The sequence below is a fragment of the Aotus nancymaae genome, unplaced genomic scaffold (assembly GCF_030222135.1).
Source record: "Aotus nancymaae isolate 86718 unplaced genomic scaffold, 86718_ANA_hifiasm-v0.15.2.pri h1tg000040l, whole genome shotgun sequence".
Taxonomy (NCBI): domain Eukaryota; kingdom Metazoa; phylum Chordata; class Mammalia; order Primates; family Aotidae; genus Aotus; species Aotus nancymaae.
In genome coordinates this window covers 7580589-7604807 of record NW_026988454.1, presented here as the reverse complement: position 1 = coordinate 7604807, position 24219 = coordinate 7580589, and the positions used below count along the sequence as shown (strand labels likewise).

Sequence of the window (24219 nt, the reverse complement as noted above, 5' to 3'; positions counted from 1 at the left end):
TCAAGGTTCTTAGCTTCCTTGCATTGGGTTAGAACATGCTCTGTTAGCTCAGAGGAGTTTGTTATTACCCACCTTCTGAAGCCTACTTCTGTCAATTCATCAAACTACTTGTCCATCCAGTTTTGTTCCTTTGCTGGTGAGGAGTTATGATCCTTCAGAGGAGAAGAGGCATTCTGGTTTTTGGAATTTTCAGACTTTTTGTGCTGGTTTTTCCTCATCTTCATGGATTCATCTCTGAAGCTGATTTTTGATGCTGGTGACCTTTGGATAAGGTTTCTGTGTAGATGTCCTTTTTGTTGATTTTGATGCTATTGCTCTCAGTTTGTTAGTTTTCCTTCTAGCAGGCCCCTCTGCTGCAGGTCTGCTGGAGTTTGCTGGAGGTCCACTCCAGAAACTGTTTGCCTGGGTATCACCAGTGGAGACTGCAAAATAGCAAAATTCCTCCCTATTTCTTCCTCTGAAACCTTTGTCCCAGAGGGGCACCTACCAGATGCCAGCCGGAGCTCTCCTGTATGAGGTGTCGGTCGATCCCCACTGGGAGGTGTCTCCCAATCAGGAGGCACAGGGGTAAGGGACCCACTTGAAGAGGTAGTCTGTCCCTTAGCAGAACACTGTGCTGGGAGATCCACTGCTCTCTTCAGAGCCAGCAGGCAGAAACATTTAAGTCTGCTGAAGGAGTGACCCCACAGTCACTCCTTCCCCCAGGTGCTCTGTCCCAGGGAAATGGGAGTTTTCTCTATAAGCCCCTGACTGGGGCTGCTGCTTTTCTTTCAGAGATGCCCTGCCAAGAGAGGAGGAATTTAGAGAGGCAGTGCAGCTACAGCGGCTTTGCTGAGCTGTGGCAGTCTCTGCCCAGTTAGAACTTCCCAGCAGCTTTGTTTACAGTGTGAGGGGAAAATTGCCTACTAAGCCTCAGTAATGGCAGACACCCCTGCCCCCACCAAGCTCCAGCATCCCAGGTTGATTTCAGACTGCTGTGCTGGCAGCAAGAATTTCATGCCAGTGGATCTTAGCTTGCTGGGCCCTGTCAGGGTGGAATCTGCTGAGCTAGATCACTTGGCTCCCTGGCTTCAGCCCCCTTTCCAGGGGAGTGAACAGTTCTGTCTCACTGGCATTCCAGGCACCACAGGGGTATGAAAAAAAAAAAAAAAACTCCTGCAGTTAGTTCGGTGTCTGCCCAAATGGCTGCCTAGTTTTGTGCTTGAAACCCAGGGCCCTGATGGTGTAGGCACCCAAGGGAATCTTTTGTTCTGCGCTTTGCGAAGACCATGGGAAAAGCATAGTATCTGGGCTGGAATGCACTGTTACTCACGGGACGGTCCTTCAAGGCTTTTCCTGGCTAGAGGAGGGAGTTCCCCAACCCCTTGCACTTCCAGGGTGAGGTGACCCCCCCACTCTGCTTCAGCTCACCCTCTGTGGGCTGCACCCACTGTCTATCCAGTCCCAATGAGATGAGCCAAGTACCTCAGTTGGAAATGCAGAAATCACCCACCTTCTGCGTTGATCTTGCTGGGAAGTGCAGACCAGAGCTGTTCCTATTTGGCCATCTTGCCACCTGTGAAAGATTTTTGAACGAATGAATGAATAAATGAATTAATTGTCTTTTCACTGTGCTTAGTATGCTCACACCTCACTCAGGTTGTGGAAAATACTGATCTGGAATACTTTAAAGGTGACAACCTCTTGTGAGACAGACGTTGTCCCTGCTTTCCCAAAATCACCCGGTGTGTGTGGACAGGCCCCTGGCCTTGGTAATGGGGGGCATTTCCTGTGACTTACACCTCCCCAGCATCACGGAACCCATCTGTGGGGACCTGGCTTTCCACTTAGAGCAGACCTGGATCAAGAAGGGCCACAAGAAAGAGAAAAGAAAGAAGTGGCAGTGGGAGGGGAGACGTTCAGGCCTCTCCTGGGAAGGGTGCCAAGCTCCAGACTTAGCATGACATTTTTAAAAGAAATGAGTGTGTGTCTTATCTCCACCTTCAACTTGTAAGGCAACTGCAGTGACAGAGGCTGGGGCATCCCTGCTGCCCAGGTGCAGTCCACAGAGGCAGAGCAGGAGCATATGCAGACTGTGCTGTCTGACTCGCATAGAAGGCTGACATCCACTGCCTCCCCAAGGGGGAAAGTGAACTTGGGGAGGCAGGAATGATCACATGCTCACCCAAAACCTTGGTGGCAGCATGTCTTTCCAGAAATTTAGCAAGCCAGATGTGGAAACTTGATGCCTTTGCTCCTCTATTTCCTGAAAGAAATGGAAGGAATCAGTCTTTTGGAAAGCCAGGTTTTACCTCTATGCACACAACCAGGACACCTGCCTTTCTGAAATGCCCCATAGGCTTTCACATAATAGATGCAGTATTAGTAGTGAGTAGCTTGCTTGTTGTCTGGCCTAAGTCTGAGCCAAGATAAAGATATAAACTGCCAAGGAGACACCTTATTCCAGAACCTTCTCTTCTTTGCAAAGCAAACATAATTTTAAGACCAAGATGCATAACTCTTGTAATCAAAAGCTTACACATTTCCCACCCCACCCCCACCCCTAAGCAATGGGTTCTAAGGAATATAAACTGCCAGAGTGGTGTTTAGAGGGAAAGAAAAACCAGAATAGTAAGATTACAACTTTTTTTTTTTTTTTTTTGCCTTATACCAGTCACAGAAAGTGCTTACGCAGAGCAAGTGTGGGGCAATATTCAATGGCAAAAATATGACAAAAATAGCTCACTTAAGAAATGAAATTGTTTAATAAAATCTTAGTTATTGAAAGAACCGTGACAAATGTTTTTTTAATTCTTAAAGGACAGTCTTGCATATTTCCTACACTGTACATTTACCTAAGTACAATTGCTTTAAGAATAATCTCTTGACCCTGCTTAAATCAAGAACGCATATTCCAGCAGTTTGAAAAAAAATTGCATTTCTTTGTTTGTTCTTAGGGATTGAGAGGTATGGACCCAAGAGTCAGAGGTCTGAGTTTAGTTTTCCATCTACTGACTAGCTTGGAACCTCTGACTAGCCTCCCAAACCCTCTAAGCCTTGGGTTTCTCACCTGTAGAATGAGAATAATAATTGTGTCTACCTCACAGTGTTGTTGGGAGGACTTAATGAGATGTAAAGCAACTAATCTAAAGCCTGACCCACAGAGATGTAATGTGAAGCGTCAAAAAAAGTGAATTTTACAAGAGCAAAGACATGAAACCAACCAAAATGCCCATCAGTGATAGACTAGATGAAGAAAATGTGGTACATATAAACCATGGAATACTATGCAGCCATAAAAAGGAATGAGGTCATGTCCTTTGCAGGGACATGGGTGAAGCTGGAAACCATCATCTTCAGCAGACTAACACAGGAACAGAAAACCAAACATCACATGTTCTCACTCATAAGTGGAAACTGAACAATGAGAACACATAGATACACAGAGGGGAGCAACACACACCGGGGCCTGGGGAGGGTGGAGAGAGGTGAGGGGAGGGAAAACATCAGGACAAATAGCTAATGCATCCAGGGCTTAAAGCCTAGATTATGGGTTGATAGGTACAGCAAACCACCAGGGCACACATACACCTACGTAACAAACTTGCACATTCTGCACATGTATTCCAGAACTTAAACAAAAATAAAAAAAATTTTTAAAGTGAATTTTAGCCACTAGATTTTAGAGTTGAAGTATGCCATGGTACTTGTGATTAGGCATCAACCTGTGTATTTATTCACCTGAACACCTGGATGTGTAGAAAAAAATTGTTCAGTTGTTACAGGCTGTATGTTACTTGCTGTTAAAATATGCTCAGGGAGCCAGCCCAAAGGCACACCTCCTTTTAGCTCTGTGAGGCCTTAAAGTTGGGTCATCATGAAGTCTCTGTATATATATTTTGTTTTAATAATGCCAAGTAGCCAAATAAAAACAATTACTTATAAAATGAAGCAAATATCAATTTGGGACTTTGCACAACTATTAATAATGTGACCTCAGGCCACACGACAAATTAGAATGGCAATCCTGGGTGACAAGTTAATTTTGCCCTGAAGCTGGGAGCATCAACATGCATCCCAGTCGTGGGATAGGCCAGTTCTTCACTCCATCACACCCAATACCTGGCAAGGACAGCTTTGGGTGTCTTAAGGAATTTGGGAAAGATGCTGTTGGTGTGTAGGCAGGGAGACTAGAAACAAGATCTTTCCATGGGTGTAGCTCTTCAGAGCTTGATAAGAAAGTTTGGTCTGCATGTTTGGTCAAATAATTATAATCTCCCCAGTTGAAGCAGGGAAATGTGGCCAGGCGTGGTGGCTCACACCTGTAACTCCAGCACTCTGGGAGGCTGAGACAGTTGGATCACTTGAGGTCAGGAGTTTGAGACCAGCCTGGGCAACATAGTGAAACCCTGTCTCTACTAAAAATGCAAAAATTAGCTGGGTGTGGTGGTATACACTTGTAGTCCCAGCTACTCAGGAGGCTGAGGCAGGAGAATTGCTTGAACCCAGAAGGTGGAGGTTGCAGTGAGCTGAGATCATGCCACCACACTCCAGCCGACAGAGTGAGATGCCATCAAAAAAAAAAAAAAAAAAAAAAAAAAAGAGAGAGAGAGAAAAGGAAAGGAAACATCTCCAGGTTAACTTCAGTCAATAATCCTATTGTCCTAAGGCTGGAGTGGACTTCCTTGAAGCTCTTTACCCATAAAACCTGGCCAAACTCTCCTAAGATTAAGAGTTCTCTCAAGTCTCCTTTCCTGATTCCAATCAATTGGAAATGTTATGAAAATAATTTTGTTGTCAAGTCTCACTTACTCTTGCTCTCAAACACCAAATCACTATACTTACTCTTGCCCAAATCACTTACTCTTGCTCTTAATCCACCAAAGGAACAAAACGCAAAATCAAAGTGGATGCAAGACACAAGAGGAGGAGGGGCCTTCTGCAGAGGCTGCTAAGAAGACTTAGGTTTGGCTCAAAGATTTTCGTTTCTTTGAATCAGTTCACTGTTTTTAACCGTGTGGAAATTTGTTCAGTCATTCTAGCTTTTACTTTTTAAAATTGGTTTATTTAGTGTTATGTTTTTCCTGTAAATCTTTTCATTGTATGTTTGTCTCCTCATCTAATGGTAATAATCTCAGTGATACCAGCAACCTTGTGTTTATATTTAACACTCTTCAACATTCACAAAATCAGAAAATATCAGAACAAGAAAGCCCCAGCCTTCAAGACTGTTTGATTTGTGTTCTGTAATTTCATGTGTGAACAGAACTGAGGCTGTGAAGATTGTAGAATGATGTGTTGAGCTCAGAAATATGGTAGTAGAATTAGAATATAGCTTTCTGATATTTATATAAAAGTCAATGATTTTTAGAAGTTTTTAAAAGACACACATTAAACTGGGAAAATACTAAATATCTAAATTCTGTAGGCCAGTCGTCATATTCTGGAAAGGTTGATTTTCATATGGCACTGGTGCTGGTGTTTCTTCAGGTCGGCTGTCAATGTCATAAGAGGGTGTTCTTATTAGAAAATGTAGGCTTTGGCAAGCATTAAAAGGTGTATGTGTTACTGCATGTTCTGATGAGATTCTGAAAATCTTTGGCAACTGTGCTTTCCAAGTGGAGAAAAAAGGCTACCATAATGTTGAAAGACAAAATTAAAATTTAATCAGATATGATGGCTCTCATCCTCCACCCTAGAATTTCTCTTCATGGAATGAATGTCTGGTGGACAGTAATATACAGAGGCTCCTCAACTTAGGATGGGATCACATCCAGATACACCCGTCGTTAAGTTGAAAATATCATGTTAAAAAATGCATTTAATACACCTATCTACCAGAAATCATAACTTAGCCTAGCCTACCTTAAATGTGCTCAGAATACTTAAACTAGCTTACAGTAGGGCAAGATAATCGAATTCAAAGCCTATCTTATAATAAAGGGTTAAATAGCTCATATAATTTATTGGATATAGTATCAGTTGTTTACCTCGTGATCGTGTCACTGACTGGGAGCTGTGGCTCACTGCCACTGCTCAGCATATATGGCTAGGCTGGGAAAAGATCAAAATTCAAAAAACAATACACTTCTACTAAGTGTATATCATTTTCACACCATCATTAAGTCGAATATCACCAAGTCGAACCATCCTAAGTTGGGGACCATCTGTAGATCAGGCAATCCTTGACATCTTAAGGTGGCAGATTTCCAAAAGAGATTAGAGTCTAGAAGTCCTGGAAGCAGCTCCCACAATTACACAGAACTCAGCATCACGCCCTCACATTGAGGCAAGGAGAGGGAGTTCTCCATATTTTTCCTTTCCTCAAAAAAGATAGTGAAACTCATTCTGAAGTTTTAAAAAAATGTACTTTTTAATACTTTTCCTCTGTCTGTTTTGCTCTCCCTTGACATCCTCTCTGTATCGTGATGGCTGTGGCACTACTCCTGCTCATTACATGGGGTCTTAGAATGCACAAAGCTGCCCAATATCACTTTCTCTGTATTTGGGGAAAATTTCTAGTAGCAAAAAAAATACCCTCTTGCATTCTTTCAAGATGTCAACTAAATGTGATAGAACTAATTTTTGTACCAATAAAGTCCCAAAGTCTCCTTCTTCCTGATGGGTTAATTTAGTACCTTCCTTTATTCCAAACCAAAGAACCATAAAAGCCAGCAGAACTCTGCATTATTATTATTATCTTGTGTGTTTAGTTTTGCTTTTTAGTACTTATCATTATTAAATACTTGGCCCATTTTTGGTTAATTGTTGTGTAATTCCAAATACAAACCAGCCACCATGGATTATTGCAGTTAGAGTCATCAGAAAGCAAGGAGCTATGACTCATGTTCCGTACTTGCCATGTTGTTTTGATTTGTATTTCATTTCTTATCTGTGCTCACAAGTCATGTGAAGATCAATACATCTGAAATATATATGCTGAATATATCACCAGATTTTGTTTCTCCCATCATTAAGTTTGGACAGCCTTCTTCCAAAAATGTTGAGTCATTTTTATGTCTTATCACATTCTTTAAAGTTTTTACAACTCCGAATTTTTTCAGAGGATTACTGTCATATAAGGGATACAAAATCAATTACATGAAGAAGTTGTAATCACTGTAATTAAACTGAGGCTTATCTTAACAGATCCTTATCATATTTTTGAGATACTGAGGCTACAAACTTCATGGAGGAAATAATGGATATTTATAGAATATACTCAAGTGTATTAGTTTAGAAGGTCTGTGTAGGCAGTTTACAAAAGAATCTGTAATCTACATAAATTACAAAATGAAGTTACATAATATTTCAAAAACTTGTTTTAGAATAAGTTGGAATGTGAGGTTTATAAAACAACCGGAATAATTTTAATGAAATTATAATTTAATTTTTGTGCCCAATGCATTTATTTTCCTTGCTATGACTTGACTATATTTCAAAATTCTTATAGGTTTAGTATCCCTTTTTTGAAAACAGGTTTTCAGCGTGTTTCTGTAACAGTGGTAAAAAATAAAGGCACATAAGCTCTTTTCCAAAATAAAGGATTGGTTCGAGAATTATGATCATATATACAATGTACTAAATGCAACCACTTATGATGATGATATAAAAGATTCACAAACTCACAAATCACATGCAACTTATCTAAAATACCAATAGAACATAACTTTATAAAACATATATATGTATAAATGCATAGACAAAAGTCTAGAAGAATATGAATATCAGAGTAGAAATGCAAGTAAGCAATGATGATTTTTGTTGTTTTCTTCTAATTTCTATAGAGTCACTGTCTTGTTTAAATAAAAAAATAAGTTATGGGCAATAATCTTTTAAAAATAGTTTATTTTTATCAGCTTTTTAATCTGATGATATAGAATGATAATGTGGTAGTAAATCATAATTTCTGAACCAAAACACAGGCACACGTAGTCTGAGAAGTGCCAAGTTCATTTTAGAGATAAAGAATACAATGGCATTGGGACTTTCCCAGAAAATTCAAGATATGTGGTCATAATTGAGGTGCTCAGTTTCTAGAGCTAACTGAACTAGATATCTGTGAAGGCTCTGATAGAGGACAGCTGGAAGCTCAGAAAGGTAAACATAATTCAAATATTGGTGGATATACCAGTGCAGCCAAGAAAGTGATAAGATTTGAAAAATGTACCAAGACACAATGAGAAAGGCCTTGGAATAAACACAAAAAGCCCAAACGTTATTCTCTAAAAGTGGGGAGCTACTGAAGGTTTTAATCAAAGGAAGGATAGTCTCATTTCCAAGGCAAAAAAACAAAAAGAGGCCATGGTGAAGCCCCGTCTCTACTAATAAAAAAAAAAAAAACTAGCTGGGCACGGTGGCGCGTGCCTGTAATCCCAGCTACTCAGGAGGCTGAGGCAGGAGAATTGCCTGAACCCAGGAGGCGGAGATTGCGGTGAGCCGAGATCGCGCCATTGCGCTCCAGCCTGGGTATCAAGAGCGAAACTCCGTCTCAAAAAAAAAAAAAAAAAAAAAAAAAAACAAAAAGAGGCATTCCTCCCTAATACCACATGTAGGAGCTGTTCTTATTCTATAGTGGGTTATCACTTTGGTAGAATCTCATAAAGACAGCCTGAAGGTCTCGTATCTGTACATCGATGTAACATTTTTTAAAAGCATATCAGTAGACACATTTTTGGTAGCATGCATTCTGAAACTTGAACTTCGAATATTAGGAGTTATGGCTGATATCATGGAGTAAGGTACAACAGAAGCTGATTCCTCTCCAGTATTCAAAGCTGACCATGGTCTCTGGAACTGAGAATACTGGCAAAAGTGTGAGTTGGACACTGTGCACAACTCTAATTAACACTGTTCTAAAGGGAAGGTGGATGAATATAAACTAATAGTTAAAAGTTATACTTCAGTATCTTCAAGGTTTAACACATAAATTGAGACAAACTTAATTGGGCATAAGAAAGAAGTGGTTTAATGTAAACGCATTGATTTTATTTTCATAAGTTATTTATTTTACAACTATGAAGAGGAATAATAGAGGCCTTTTATTAGCAAAGAGATTACTATGATTTCTATTTTCAGCCCTCATTTTTCTACCAGTGTAAAGCAGAATCAAAAACCTACTTAGGGTGATGTGTTGGGGTGGGATCAAAGAGAGTACTAGAACTATCCTACTTCTGAGATTCCAGCATCATGTGTGATGACAACAACACTGCATTCAGTTATATTTTCACTGAGTCAAATGGAATGGAGAAAAAATTTTAAGTTGAAAATTCCAAAGGACGTATGTATAATGGTAGAAAGTGTTTAGTCTTCTTTATAAAATAAATCATTTATTTTATAGTCTGAAAGCACATTTCATGTAATTTTTAAACTTGGAAACGGGAGATATTATCTTGTAGGTATTATATTATATTACAAGAGCCAAAGCATGCTGATTCCCAATTTCATCCAGTATTACTTGTCTTAGAAAAAGAAGTAAAAATGTGGATTTATTTATTCACTTATTAACTGAGTACATTTCCTGAATCCACGTGCAGGTTGGGTATTAGAAAGCTGAGGCCCTGCTGGCTAAAGATGTAAAAGAACAGTGCCCAAAACTGGCACACCAGCTGGAATTTAGGAGGGCAAGTTTCCCCAGAAATGGGAGAACTACAGACAGGATGAACCCCAAAATCTGAATATAAACTCTTTCCAAATATTTGGCTGACCACCAACTTATGCAAACATAGGGGAGACTCAAATGTTTGAGTCTTCAGGAGGCCAGCCTGAAACAAAGCAACTGCAGAAGCTGAAAAATTTAGGGGAATTATCAGTTGCTTCATATCACAGAAGAGCAGAGTTTATAGTCTGAGTCCAGGTCAGCTAACTTCTTACCAGAACAAAAAAGCCAGCGATCACCAGGAGAGCACACAGGACTCAGAAAGGCTGAAGGGACTATTATCTGCTAGCTTTAGGCCCTGTCCTTTAATATCTCAAATTAGTAAGACACGCAAGGAAACCGGGAATGTGATAAGGCCAGGGGCTGGGGGAGGAGTTGGAGGGGGGATGGAAAAGATCAGTCAACCAAAGCTGACTCTGAATAGGCCTCCATGTTGAATTTAGTAATCAAAGACTTCAAAGAACCTATTGTAAATATGTTCAACCAAAGGGTGTTAAAAGAATTAAAGGAAAAATTGTCTTAATGAATGAGTAGACAGGGAATCTTAAAAGAGAAATTACATTATTAAAAAATGGAAATTCCAGAGCTGAAAAAGTACAATTGAAATAACAAATTTTCTAAACATCTTAATAGCAGATTGGAAGTAGTAGAGGCAAGAATAAGTGAAATTGACAGTAGATTTTTTTAAATGGCCCAATCTTAAGAAGAGAAAGAAAAAAAAAACCCCCACAAAGAACACTATCAAGGGGTCCAGCACACAAAATTCAAGCTCTGCCTGTGCATTAGGATTCAGGTCATGAGGGAATAGCAGTGAGTTAGGTCTGCACTATGCCAGGAACACTCATTTACTGCAACTGAATTTGCCAGTGGTACGAGCAAACTTGCCTTAGACATTATTGAATTAAGTGTACCTAGAGAGAGATTTTGGTTAACCTCAGTGTTTTCACATTTTAAATTATTTCCTATGTTTCAAGTGAAACTAAATATCACTTGAAAGACTTTTAAAGGCAGTCTCCCCACCCCACTCCCAGTCACTCCAATTCCCACTAACGACGACTTCAGATATAATTGTCAGGAAGAGCACTCCACTCTGCTGCAGCCCAAATCAGCCTCAGATAGATGTTGCATCTGGCCCTGGGGGACCCTTCTCCACTTTCCTCTTGCTATGATCACTTCACTTTATATCCCTCAATGAAAATTCCTTCCACACTCTCTTAATGTTTGACTTCACATTCTACATACAGAATTTCTTGTTTTTCCAAAGTGAATATAGTTCTATATTTTTTCTAAAACTACATAAAAATAAAACACACTCAGGCCGGGCGCAGTGGCTCATGCCTGTAATCTCAGCACTTTGGGAGGCTGAGGCGGGCGGATCACAAGGTCAAGAGATTGAGACCATCCTGGCAAACATAGTGAAACCCCGTCTCTACTAAAATATAAAAATTAGCTGGGCGTGGTGGCGCCTGTCTGTAGTCCCAGCTACTCGGGAGGCTGAGGCAAGAGAATTGCTTGAACCTGGGAGGCGGAGGTTGCAGTGAGCCAAGATCACGCCACTGCACTCCAGCCTGGCAACAGAGCAAGACTCTGTCTCAAAAAATAAATAAATAAATAAATAAATAAAACACACTCAGTACAAAAAGAAATTGATAAAACACAAATACGAAAACAAACTCACCAATTATCCAACCACTCAGAACTTTACATCAGTTTAATACGTGCCCTCTTCTGACACTTTAGTGTCCAGTCCACCCTACTTATCCACAGGGTCTGCATCCACAGATTTATCCAATCATGGGTTGAACATATTTTTTGAAAAACAATAAAAATAACAATAATAAAAATAATATGAATAAAAACCAATACAATGTAACAACAATTTACATAGCATTTATGTTTTATTAGGTATTATAAATAACCTAGAGATAATTTAAAGTGTATGGAAGGATAGGCATAGGTTATATGCAAATACTACATCATTTTTGGTGGGGGGGATGGAGTCTTGCTCTGCCACCCAGGCTAGAGTGCAGTGGTGCCGTCTCAGCTCACTACAACCTCTGCCTCCTGGGTTCAAGCAATTCTCCTGCCTCAGCCTCCTGAGTAGCTGAACTACAGGTATGCACCATCAGGATCAGCTAATTCTTGTATTTTTAGTAGAGATAGGTTTTTGCCATGTTGGCCAGGCTGGTCTCAAACTCCTGACCTCAGGTGATCTGCCCACCTCAGCCTCCCAAAGTGCTGGGATTACAGGTGTGAGCCACCACACCCAGCCCAAATACTACATCATTTTATATCAGGGACTTGAGCATCTGTGGATTTTGGTACCTGAGGACGGTCCTAGAATGAATCCCCAGATTATGGTCATCCCCTGAGGATGACTGTACATGCATAAATTCAGAGTATTTTACACCAATGGAATCATATGCCCAGTTTTATAATCTGATTTTAATTTTTACTCAGAATGTGGATATCTATTCGTATCAATAAATATAGACAATAATTGACTTAGCTCAGCAGAGAAACTGGAATCTCACACTAAGGGTGAGGAAGGTGGGAGACAGGAGCTTTCGGGGAGGGGCATGTTACAGCCCAGGAAAGACAGGTGCTTCTAAGCCAGAGGTGCTAGTGGGGCTGAACACAAGAGAATCATGCAAGCTCTAAGAGGAGCAGCCAGATCCCCAGATCTCTGGATTCCCTAGGCAGCCTCTGGGGTCTGGGAGGTTGGGTGGGAAGGGGGTCTAAGTGCTCCCTCCACGTTCTGCTGCTCAACTCACACCTTCCTTCCATCATCAGAATTTCTCTGCAGGCCTCATTGTGTCTCCGCTCCCCTCTCTCCCACCTGGGGAAAGCCATCTCCACACGGTGGACTTTCTTTGTGTGCCTCATCATGTCTCTGCTCCCCTCTTTCCCATGGAGGGAAAGCAGCCTCCGCACAGCTGGCTTTCTCTGGGCTCCTCCTCCATGGCTGGAGTTCTCTGGTTCCTGGTGCACTTATCGAACCGGCACTCTAGGTCCTGCTCACTCTCCTCCAGCCACCGGTGTGCAGCTCCCTGCCTCCAAGTGTTCTTAAGTTCAGCAGTTATAATTTTCATCTCCAATGAGTCCTTTTTGCAGAATACTTCTTTTTCACGATGAATTGCTCTCATTTTATCAATGCAACAGACTCTTGTGTCTCACTAAAAGCATGAATTCAGGTTTTTAGTGACTTCTTGTTTCTTGTGTATTGTTGTGCATGGAATCATTTCCTCCAGTTCTGCTCTTCTGAAGAATCGTGCTGAACCCTGCCCTGCCTGGCCAGTGTCTTCTCCTCATATTTGTAGGTAGACAGAGTTTGTTTGGTGTGGCAGATGCATTGCCATCTGTTATGGGAGACAGTGCCACATTCAGTCCTTTCAATTCCCACTTACCACAATTTTTCTGGTTGGTGGGGCTCAGGAGGAGATACCCATGGGTTCAGGAGCTCTGGTCACTCTTTCTCATGAGGGTTTGACAGGACTGAACAAGACAGCAGGGGAAGGAGGTAAGCCTTCCCTCCAGGTGCTCAGCAACTGACCTCTGTATTGTCTGTCCCGTGGCCTCCAGCCCCCAACACACACCTGCTCCAGGGCCAGGTTTCCTCAACTGTACTATGGGCAGCTGGGCCCGTGGGCTCCTGCAAAACTGGACCCAGAATTCTCCCTGCAGCCTTCCTCTGCCTTCCAGGCAGTGCAGGAGCTGTTAGTGAAGGGGAACAGAGAGAAGGAGTCATGAATTCTTGCTCACCTCCCTTGCAGGCTCCCCTGCCTGGGACAGATGACGTGGCTCCTGCCTGCTCTGCTCTCTGTCAAAACTTCCCCAGGCATTGGGTCCATGGGCGGGACCCATCTCTAGTTTCTATCTGTGGCTTGGAATTTGTGTTAATATATTGGTTGCATCCTTTCAACTGGAATGAGGACTGAGAGAAATTCATAAATCTAGGACTCAGTGACCTTTAGGAATTGGAAGCCAAGATATGTTTCTTATGTCTTATTTTGTTTATGTGCATAGCAATGTTTCTCAACTCTTTGAACCCAGGCCCCCGGAGATGAACGTGGACTGTCAACGGTGCGGCTTTTTCCACCTGCATCTTCTGCAGAGCAGGGCATGGCCCATGCATCTGTGCACACGAAGGAGTTTCTGGGGGTCTTGCTGCCTTTGGGGCTTCTGCTTTCGCCTCCAGCCCCTTACTTTCTGTCCGTGTATCCTGCTCTCTGTTTTCCAGCCTGTCTTCTGTTTTCTGAAGCCTGCCCTTTCCCCTCCATGGTTAGGTGAAGGAAAGAGAAATTGAAAGGAATATTAAAAGAGGAAAGGTTGTGGCACTGCAGGGTATTCGTGGCTTTATCGTCAATTGCATTTTTCAGGTGCAGTGCTTGGTTTTAGGGTATCTCTTTGAGTGAGATTATCTTTATGTCTTTTGTCCTTATTCTGAGAATATCTTATAAAGTTTGCTTATAGCTTTTCATAGCCCAGATTTCCCAGAAAACACATGGAGAAGCAAAGCTTCTGCTAGGTTGCTGTGGGGAGGGGAGGTATACACCCAGCTGGAAGAGGAGGGGAGGGGAGTGGGGCAGAGTGGGCAAGAACATGGATGCATGGGGGTGCCCACAGAGCCCTCCAGATCCCATGCACAGAGGAGCTGCTGCCACCCACCAGTGCAGAGGTCTTCCAAGGGTTGGCAGAGCCAAGGCACCTTCTCTCCAAGAAGGGCAGAGGTCGGCGGGCGTGCACAGCACTCACCCCAAGGCATGGTGTTGTTGTTGCTGTTGATTTGGAGCCTCTCATGGGACCGGAGTCTGTTGAGAGGATGGAGAGAGTAATGCATCTGGACTGGACCTCCTGTCTCCTTCCTGTTTCTCATTTTGATGGTCACACTGCACACTTCCCAGGTTGCCCGGCTGCCTTGTGGTCATGCAGCCACCAGGGCAGCCAGACCGCTGAGTAAAATTGCTCATGTAATTTATTGGATATGGTATCAGTTGTTTACCCTTGAGATCACATCACTGACTGGGAGTTGTGGCTCCAGGAGCAAGGATGAGTACAACCTGGCACTGGAGCTGCTGTGCCTCCTGCACGTGGCACCCCGGCAGCCATACCCAGGTCCAGCTTTTACCTCTGGGGAGGCCAGACAGCTGCCAGGTCAGGACACAGGCTTGGGTGGCAACTGCCTGGGCTCCCACACAGCAAATTGCCAAGGCCAGGGGCATGTGGAGCCGTGAAAACCTGGGGAGATGCATAAGCAGGCCCAGCTCAACTTTGCTTTCTGTAGGTTGCAGGTTGGCAGAGGAAAGAAAATGAATGAAGAAAGAGTGGTAAGGGAGTGGCACTGAACTGAGGGAAGGAGGCCAAAGACAAAATCCTCTCACCGCCTGTAAGTGAGCAGGAGTCTGCCCCAAGCTTCTCTCCCCAAGCCTGCTTCTGACTTTACAGTTATAACCGTCACACTCATGAGCAGTATTTCCAATGCCCCACAGCCAGAGGGGCTCCTGAGGAAATACACGTAGACACAATCTCAGCTTCGGCAAAAAGATTTCTTTGCTACAGGACTTGTCAGAACCTCAAAATGCCAATGTATTGGAATGTCTCCGTTCAGAAGGGCTATCCTAGACATTTTACTAATGTATGATGATCTCCACTCACGTTTCTGGAGGCCTCATGGGAGCTGTGTTTACAGGCGTCACCTTAGGAAATGCTGCCCTAGACTTCTCCGGCTGTTTGCCAGCCTCATCAGACTTTGGATCTCATACCTTCAGAAATGTTGTCAGTATTTTCCAAGGTAAATACTAGTAAACAAAACAAAACAAAAATCCAGAAATGTGCTCAGTGAAGAGTTCTCCTAGTATCTTCCCAGAATAGCATGTGCAGCTCATTCTTGTTCTGGAGATAATGTCTATCGCCTGGATTATAATCTGGAAATGAATTCTAATTCCTTTTATTATGGGCATGACCTTGTTTCTACCTTCCCAGCCTCCAACCAGCAAGAAAACGGGGGTATCAGTCCCACAACCACAAGGACTAGGATTCTGTGAATGGTGCGGATGAGCTGGGAGGCAGATTCCTCTCCAGAGCCTGCAGATGGAGTTCAGCCTGCCCCTGACACCTTGCGTGGGGCAGGCAGAACAGCTGAGCCCACCCAGACTTCTTACCTACAGCACCATGCGATCATGAATGTGTGCTATTCTAAGCCACTAAGTTGGTGGAAATTTGTTATATAGTAATAGAAAACAGATACACTAAGTTTGTCTACAATGCTCATGCCTGCAGTAATATTCCTTGGCTTCCTAGAGCGTAACCAGCAATACATGTCAGAGTGTTGCATTTGAAAAACAAAACAAATAGAAATAATATGTTATGTTGTGATTCTCAAACTTGAGTGTGCATCAGAATCCACTGGAAGAAGTGGATTCAAACACAGATTTCTGGGACCCACCCCTAGAATTTTTGACTCAGTGGGTCTGAGGTGGATCCCAAGAACTTGTATTTCTCATAAGTTCCCAGATGACACTGTTGCTTCTGGCCCAGGGACCATACTTTGAGAACCACTGTGTTAAGTCATGAGCTCTTTTTTTTAAAAAATCTGGAGAAAACAGATGCTGGAGAGGATGTGGAGAAATAGGAACACTTTTACACTATTGGTGAGAGTGTAAATTAGTTCAACCACTGTGGAAAACAGTGTGGCGATTCCTCAAGGACCTAGAAATAGAAATTCCATTTGACCCAGCAATCCCATTACTGGGCATATATCCAAAGGATTATAAATCGTTCTACTATAAGGACACATGCACACGAATGTTCATTGCAGCACAGTTTACAATAGCAAAGACCTGGAACCAGCCCAAATGCCCATCGATGATAGACTGGACAGGAAAAATGTGGCACATATACACCATGGAATATTATGCAGCCATTAAAAAGGAGGAGTTCACATCCTTCGTAGGGACATGGATGAACCTGGAAAACATCATTCTCAGCAAACTGACACAAGAACACAAAATCAAACACCACATGTTCTCACTCATAGGCGGGTGTTGAACAAGGAGAACACATGGACACAGGGAGGGGAGCACTGTACACGGGGGTCTGTTGGGGGGGAGGGGGGATAGTGGGGGGGGTGGGGAGTTGGGGAGGGATAGCATGGGGAGAAATGCCAGATATAGGTGACGGGGAGGGAGGCAGCAAATCATACTGCCACGTGTGCACCTGTGCAACAACCTTGCATGTTATTCACATGTACCCCAAAACCTAAAATGCAATAAAAAAAAATAATAATAATAATGATTTACTAAGGTGCTGTATATTTCTCAATCTCTATTTTAATTGCTTATTTTATAGTAAAAAAATACTTCTGTAAAATGCTCGTAGAAATGCTTCTTATTGAGTCCAGTCCCTTGAGTTGCCTCTCTACAGTGTGCTTCTGAATTTAGCCATTTTTCCCTTTCAGGACTGTTCTATACACCACCTTATTCATTTCTATTTTCTTAGAAATAAACTTACAGGAATCAGCTTAAGAGCCACCAGCAATTATCTGTAACAAGAATAAGTAGGATGAAAATAGAGATGTTACCTGATTGTGGCTCCAAAGAGAGTAAAGGAACGGAGAAGGATTACCCCAAAGCTGCATTGTACATCAGCTGCTAAGTCACAGCCTGCTTGGGCAGGTATGAGACCTGCGTTAGAAAATGCAAGAATCCAGCCAACTGGAGCTGCAAGGCACTGGCTGTCAGTTACCCCCAAATCAAGGAGAGAAGCCAAGGGGCAGACTCCCCTCTTGGGCTCCTAAAAAATGAATATATTAGCTAGTCACTGGCTAGAGCATCCAATTTACACATTTTTCCAAAATACTCATGATCAGACAACATGATGAAATGTCTCACATGAAAGGCTGGTAATCTCACTTGATTAAAAAGTTGTGTGACCTGATTCTTCCATAGAATTGGCCCTCAATCCTGAGCCATTTGTTTGTCTTGTTTTTATATCAATCTTGTGCCAGTTCCTTGGACTATCCAACTGACTGAACCAATCAATGGACAAAAATTTACAAAGAGACTACAGAGTGCCAAGCAGAAAAACCTCAATTCCCTTCAGCCAGTCCTTGGTATAACCCAACGTGGCCATGTGGGAGGCCACAGCAACAGGGGGCCGAGTGCCTTGACTGACAGGGCTCTGCTCTTGCTCACAGCGATGAAGGTGATTCTCCAAAATTCAGTCCTGCCACTGCCACCAGAGGAAGTAAGGGGTTTCAGGCAAACAAGCAGTCAGGATGCCCTGATGTGCAGCTGTGGCCTGTCCGCGTGACTCTGTGACACATCTCTCCTCCGTAACCCAAGGGTAGAGCAGGTCAGAGATTGGTCCCTTCTTGACCATTTGTACTCCCAGTGTTGATGATATTACACCCAGATGTTCAGAGCGAGGCTGCAGTTTCAGCTCTTAACTCATGCCCTGGCTTAGCACTATTCTCTCTTTGTGGAAGGGAAACCCTGGTAGTGCCAGGTGTGTGGCTGCAGTGCTGAGAGCAACAAAACCCATCTGGGCGGCAGGACCTGCTGGTCGGGCTGCCAGCCTTGGAGACCGTGTGGAACCTGTCCAACACTGGCTCCAGCAGGGACGGGGCGGAGTCTGTACAGTGAAGCTGGCCCTCGGTGGGACTCTGTGTGGTCCCTCCTTTTGGATGGAATTGCATTAAATCAATGTGGTGACTCAAGATATTTAGATCATGAAAAACAGTAACTATGAGTGCCAAGTATTTGTGCCTTTGATTAATTTAGAACTGATTAATCACCACTTATAATGTATACTTTTTTCTATGGTAATCATTTTTAATTTGTGTTGTTAAATCTATTGTTCTTCTTTTTTTCATTATACTTGAAGTTCTGGGGTACATGTGCAGAATGTGCAGGTTTGTTACATAGGTGTACACATGCCATGGTTGGATAACCTATACTTTTTTAAACAGACTCCTCCAAAATGTGGAGGCATGAATTTTTTTTTATGTACCCACAAAAATAAAACTAATTTTTTAATATCATTATATATATATATATATATATAATTTTACTTTAAGTTCTGGGGTACATATGCAGATCATGCAGGATTGTTGCATAGGTACATACATGGTAATGTGGTTTGCTGCTTCCATCCCCCCATCACCTATATCTGGCATTTCTCCCCATGTTATCCCTTCCTAACCTCCCTCCCACTCACTGTCCTTCCCTAAGTGCCCCCTACAGACCCCAGTGTGTGATGCTCCCCTCCCTGTGCCCATGTATTCTCAATGTTCAACACCCATCTATGAGTGAGAACATGCGGTGGTTGATTTTCTGTTCTTGAGTCAGTTTGCTGAGAATGATGGTTTCCAGGTTCATCCATGTCCCTACAAAGGACACAAACTCATCATTTTTTATCACTGCATAGTATTCCATGGTGTATATGTGCCACATTTTCCTTATCCAGTCTATCATTGATGGACATTTGGGTTGGTTCCAGGTCTTTGCTATTGTAAACAGTGCCACAATGAACATACATGTGCATGTGTCTTTATAATAGAATGATTTATAATCCTTTGGTTATATACCCAGTAGTGGGATTGCTGGGTCAAATGGAATTTCTGTTTCTAGGTCCTTGAGGAATTGCCACACTGTCTTCCACAATGGTTGAACTAATTTACACTCCCACCACCAGTATAAAAATGTTCCTGTTTCTCCCCATCCTCTCTAGCATCTGTTGTCTCCAGATTTTTTAATGATCACCATTCAAACTGGCATGAGATGGTATCTCAACGTGGTTTTGATTTGCATTTCTCTAATGACCAGTGAGGATGAGCTTTTTTTCATATGTTTGTTGGCCTCATGTATGTCTTCTTTTGAAAAGTGTCTGTTCATGTCCTTCGCCCACTTTTGAATGGGTTTTTTTTTTTTTTCTTGTAAATCTGCTTTAGCTCTTTGTAGATTCTGGATATTAGCCCTTTGTCAGATGGGTAGATTAAAAAATTTTTTCCTATTCTGTGGGTTGCTGGCTCACTCTAATGATTGTTTCTTTTGCTGTATAGATGCTCTGGAGTTTAATTAGATCCCATTTGTCTATTTTGGCTTTTGTTGCCAATGCTTTTGGTGTTTTAGTCATGAAGTCCTTGCCTATGCCTATGTCCTGAATGGTTTTGCCTAGGTTTCCTTCTAGGGTTTTTATGGTGTTAGGTCTTATGTTTAAGTCTTTAATCCATCTGGAGTTAATTTTAGTGTAATGTCAGGAAGGCGTCCTGTTTCTGTTTTCTACACGTGGCTAGCCGGTTATCCCAACATCATTTATTAAACACGGAATCCTTTCCCCATTGCTTGTTTTTGTCAGGTTTGTCAAAGATCAGATGGTTGTAGATGCGTGGCATTGCCTCTGAGGGCTCTGTTCTGTTCCATTGGTCTACGTCTCTGTTTTGGTACCAGTACCATGCTGTTTTGATTACTGTAGCCTTGTAGTTTAGTTTGAAGTCAGGTAGCATGATGGGAGGCATGACTTGAAAATAGAATAGCCCTATTAAGATAGCTGTGGTCCACTTGTTAAGCCTGAGTGCCTTAAAAATTGGAGCCTGAGTGTGACAGTATTAAGAGGTGATTAAGTAAAAGAAAAAAATATTTTAAAAAAGTTGGAGCCTGGGGCAAAAGCTTACTATTAATTCTTGATTATGGGTTGCCATCCCAGGGAAGAAGGGGGAGAAAAGAAAAGATGTAGGAAGGAGGGAGAGCAATTCAGAGAGAGAAACCCCAAGCCAGTCACAGCTCCACAGCCAATCCACTGTCCTCATTCCCCAGGGAGCTCTGCAAAGCCTAGTGGAACATCTGTATCTCAGAGAAGCCATCAAGGTGTTGGGATCCCTATTCTCTTGTGTCTCGTCTTTTACTGGTCAGAGATTGTTCTGAGAGACAGCAGCTCCCATTACCGCTAGGCTGTCCAGTCCTCTCTGCTTGGGAAGCCAGTATCTTGTGGGTCCAGGCTGACACCTGAGAGGGGGGAAGAAAGACGTGCACTCTCTCCAGGGGGCTGCAACTGAGGAATGAGATGAGTGAGTCACCAGGGAAATGCAGTTGTGTGGACCAGGACCCAGCACAAAGCTCATCCCTGAATTCCAAGGAGTGAGGACACAGAGGAGATAGCCATCGTCTTTGCTGTTTTAATGATGCTTTGTTTTATGCACAAATGATAGGAGTATTAGTTTCCTAGGGCTGATGAAACAATATACCAGAAATTGATTGGTTTCAAACAATAGAAATTCATTTGCTCCTATTCCTGGAGGCCAGAAATCCAAGGTCAAGATGCGTACAGGACCATGTTCTCTCTTTGGCTCTAGGAGAGGGTCTGCTCCGTGCCTCTCCTGGCTTCAGCACTGCTGCCAGTCCTTGGCACTCTTTGGCTGGTAGATGCATTGCTCCAATCTCTGTCTCTGGCTTCACATGGCCATTTTCTGGTATGTGGCTATGTCTCTGTTTTCTCTTCTTTGAAGGATACCTGTCACTGAACTAGGGCCAACTCTGATGCAGCATGATTTCATCTTAACTCATTACATCTGCAAAGATCCTATTCTCAAAGGTCAAATTCTGAAGTTTCAGGCAGATATAAAATTTATGGGGTTGGGGGGACACTAATACATAAAATATGCTGAAATTAACTATCTCCCAGCAGGTAAATAGTTGATAACCTCTATATCAACTGCATATTAGACTAGATCCTATTTAATTGGACTGGAGTTGGACTCAGGCACTCTTCCATTTACCCCAAGTAATTATATATATATATATATATATATATATATATATATATATATATATATATATAATTTATTATCAGTATTATATCACTGGTTATAATGCAACTGTCAACATTTATTGGACAGTTACTATGCCTCAGGCACTGGCTGAGTGCTTTATGTATGTAATATCAATGATGTCATCATTCCAGCTCTTCCTCTCATCTTATAGATAGAGATACAAGTCAACAATGTTAGAAAATCACCAGGGGACACAGAGCTAGGAGCAGCCAAGTCAAGATATCCAGGCTGTCTGGCTCCAGAACTAGGGTTCATCTCTGCCAAGAAGACCCTGCACATGTTTAAAAACTTTCATCTCCTCCTTTTTAGACAGTCTCAGTTATTTAGAGAAATTGTAAACATTTTAAGATGCGTAACTGCAAACCTCCATTACAAAGAAATAAAACAGGCTCGACAGAGAGGGGCTGATATATCACATGTATCTTGTACAACCTGAGGATGTCACCAAGGGCATAAGTTAATAAATGACAGGAATTATTATTCAAACAGATTTACTACTTTCATGTCTCCCAATTTCACAAGTTTAGACAAAAAGCGATGCATTTAGAAGACATCGCTCCATCATACTTTGAAGATTAGCTGCTTAACCTATAGTAAAACCTGGTAGTTATGAAGCTTGCAGAACAGCTTCAATGACAAATGAGGATCTAAGGGCCTGTATCTCATAATGATGCCTCCCTGCATTAAACGAAGTCACCCCATTCTGGGCAATCATTGCAGACTCTTCGGGTTTACTCTCTTGGACATGATCTTGGCTCCCTGGAATCATGTTCTGTCCTGGGGCCTTTCTACCTGCAGCCTTCTGGACTCTTCCTCAATCCGTCTGAGCTTCATCCTACCTGTCCTAAGGGTACACACACTCTCTCTAACCTGGCTTCCTGTCTTGGCCATCGACCTGCACTCCCTTCCCCATCAAAGGTGGAATGGGGACATGTGGCTGCCCAGCTTCAAATGCTGTACTTCCCAGCCACATGCCAGGCAGAACCTTGTTGGCATCCACGTTTCTGTCTCTGTGCCTGGGCCTGCTCCTCACCTTGTCTTCAGTGTCTTTTCCCTTTGATTTTTGTCTAAATACAGCTCATTGTGAGACCTGTTGTGGTCCCACCTTCTTCATGTCTCCAGCTGCTCTTGCCTCCATGGGCCACTTCTTCCTCTGAAGTTCTCTTACATTGAGTCAATCCCATTCTGTTTAGATCTCAGCTGTTCTACATTTGTTTCACATAAATTGACCTTGGCTCCCAAACTGTGTAATATGTTCCTCCCAGGGGCAGAAACAAGGTGTGCACATCACTGGTATTCCTCCCAGCCTTGTCGGCATAATGCCAACCAAAGCAAATTGGAACGATCTCCACAATACCTGATAATAACCTTTTATACCTGCAGTATAAAAAGTGTTAGCTTTCTGATATTAAATGAAGGTGCCCAAATAATGCCATCAGATCATGTTAAAATTTTTTCATGATGACCTGAATTAATATGACATCCTTTTTCCTCATGGAAACCCAAACCAAATTATTCTTTATGATTACTATAATTTTTAGCCATTATGAGGCTCTGTTACATTGCTGTGTGGTTGATTAAAAACGGAAGTTGCCCATGGAGTCTACATGTCATTGTTTTGACCAATGCAAAATGTAGCCAGGAGCACACCACACCTGACAGTGTCAGCGACATTAAAAAGAAAACACACACACTGATGAAGAGTTTAATGATTTGATTTCAAGCTAAGGGCTGATTAGGAAAGTTTCCATTGACAACTCATCCCTAGAAAATTAAAACAGAAGCACATAGATACTGTCATTTGACTTCAGAGATTTTCTTTCTCCTAGAAAACTGCACACTGTGAATGAGTGCTGTAACTAAAGTAAAATACTGTGATATCGTCTAATCTTAGAATCTCTTAGGTGAGAGTTTGTTCAAGAGGGCTAACCTAGACCCCAATAGAAAAATCCAGCTGATGGCCACCTGGGTCCATTCCCTATGGTCCGGGGAGCAAATAAGGCCCCACTCCTGAGTTTCTAAGCCTTTTGAATACTTGCATTATTTTCTGCCTTCTTAGCTTTGACCTTTGTAAACAGGAGATGTTTTGTTGCTCTTGTTTAAAGGATAATTTTGAAATTACAACTTTAGCATGTATCTAATAATTACTTGCCCCAGCATTTCACCATTACAACTCTAATGAACATAATGCCTATTTGGATTTTAACAACCAAGAAAAGCAAAGAAAAACTCTCACTTGGAAACGCTTCAAAAGTTTATCATTTGGCTACAGTTACTCGGGCTCTCTGCAAAATGATGAAGCAATGTAATCCTTACCTTACGTGAACAGTTGTTTGAGTCTTTTATCAGACATTCTGCTAATGCCAAAAGGCATTATTCTCTTTGTGTAAAAGTGACTTTGAAGATTAATAAGTAACAGAATGAGTACACATGGATTTATCAACATTTAAAATTGCTTAATGTTTTTGCATGTGGACACTTTGAAAAAAAATAGGAGATACCTCAGATGTTCTACATAGATTGCCTTAGGAGCAGGATGTAAAGGTGCGTCTTTGATTCAGGCTTAAGCAAATCGTTGGTGATCCACAATGATCTCCCATTGACAAGAGGTGGGTTTTAGGTCTCCCTAGGAGCTACAACAAGCTTTTAGTACTTTATATCAGGAAAAAGGACTTAGCCTGTGAAGCTCATTGGCTTTGTTCCCCGCTAACCTCTCTTTAAACACAAAAGACATATCACAGGCCCAGAGAGGTTG

The 24219-nt window shown here is 42.2% G+C and overlaps 1 protein-coding gene and 1 long non-coding RNA gene across 2 annotated transcripts in view; one reads left to right on the top strand and one right to left on the bottom strand.

Moving 5' to 3' along the window:
- The window catches only part of SLC22A3 (solute carrier family 22 member 3), a 108140-nt gene that overhangs the window by 28324 nt on the left and 55597 nt on the right, over window positions 1-24219 (top strand). The window lies entirely within an intron of this gene.
- The window catches only part of LOC105716506 (uncharacterized), an 81308-nt gene continuing 58581 nt past the window's right edge, over window positions 1493-24219 (bottom strand). Inside the window, exon 3 of the long non-coding RNA XR_010336572.1 lies at window positions 1493-1555. This is a non-coding gene — a long non-coding RNA (uncharacterized LOC105716506). The remainder of the gene's footprint in view (window positions 1556-24219) is intronic.